The sequence below is a fragment of the Echinops telfairi genome, unplaced genomic scaffold, assembly GCF_000313985.2.
Source record: "Echinops telfairi isolate 266 unplaced genomic scaffold, ASM31398v2 ScPeMD7_2;HRSCAF=8, whole genome shotgun sequence".
Taxonomy (NCBI): Eukaryota; Metazoa; Chordata; class Mammalia; order Afrosoricida; family Tenrecidae; genus Echinops; species Echinops telfairi.
In genome coordinates, this window is record NW_022103898.1 from 63,470,886 (window position 1) to 63,472,130 (window position 1,245).

The following is a 1,245-nucleotide window of genomic DNA, read 5'->3' on the forward strand; positions in this document are numbered from 1 at the left end:
TGTGTGTGCATCTTTCTTCTTTCACCCCACATCTTTTGTATCTTTCATCACCTCCCATTTCCCGTGGAAATCCCTGTAAGATGACCCACACAGCTTGTAACCAGTCTTGGTAATAGCTTCAGAATATTCCATGGTGTGAACAATTGGCTCAATCATTCCCCACTGATGTTTCACATCAATGTTTCACATTGATTCCAGATTTTGGCTTCAGAACAATGCTTCCAAGAACATGCTTACATTTGTAAGTGTGTCTATTCTTTCTTCTGTAGGCTAGATCTCCAAGGGTGGGATGATGGATCCAAGAACACAGATATTCTTTGTAAACATTAAGTCTTTATCTAAAATTGAAATAACTGAGTATATGGTGGGTACCCTTCTTAGGAGGCAACCACCCTCCAGTTTACACTGCTATTTCTAAGAATCCATTTGCTGTTTTATTGGGTAATATATCCTATAGAATGTATATATAAAAAAGAATGTATGAAACTTTACTTTCATATTTCCATCTTGTCTAAGTCATTCATTTATTTTAAGTTTAAGAATCTAGATATTTGAAGGTCTGACCTGGCAAAATAATTTTCAAGAAAGCGCTCGCTTCGGCAGCACATATACTAAAATCGGAACGATACAGAGAAGATTAGCATGGCCCCTGTGCAAGGATGACGTGCAAATTCGTTTAGTGTTCCATATTAAAAAAGAAAAAGAAAAAATTTTTTCAAAAAAAATTAAGAAAAGAAAGAAAAAAGTTGGCATTAACAATATTGAAGAGACCAGAAGAACTAGGTGGTGCCCAGCCACGACTAGGGGTCCTGGCTAGAAAAAAACAAGCAAAGCCTGTCACTGCCAATGAGTCCATGCCGAGTCACAGCAACCACACTGGGCAAGGTAGAAGTTCCCGAGGCTGACCTGTGGATAGGAATGGAGAGTTCCTTCTGCCTCCTGCTGACCCCACGGATCTCCACCGAACACACAACCACGGCCTCACCGGGCTCCTTACAGGGAGAAAACCATGGATCAGAACACCAATAATGTACAACTCCTGAGTTACTGGGCCAGTTGAGACTAGGTGATTACCCGGGACTATCGCCCTGAGATAAACCTTTCAAACTGTGGGCTGAAACAGTCCCCTGGGGTCAGCTTTCCTCAACAGTCTGACACACACACAAAAAGATAGTGCTCATGGGAACGGTGCTCCAGAGACCAAAAGCCAACAATTATTCTAAAGCGGGGAGGAGAGGAGGGGAG

General features: G+C 41.9%; 1 non-coding gene across 1 annotated transcript; it reads left to right on the forward strand.

Annotated features, from left to right (window-relative positions):
• The first annotated feature begins 587 nt into the window (after positions 1-587).
• On the forward strand, positions 588-694 carry LOC115870684. Its single transcript, XR_004046839.1, has one exon. It is a non-coding gene; the product is annotated as a U6 spliceosomal RNA (small nuclear RNA).
• The last annotated feature ends 551 nt before the right edge of the window (positions 695-1,245 follow it).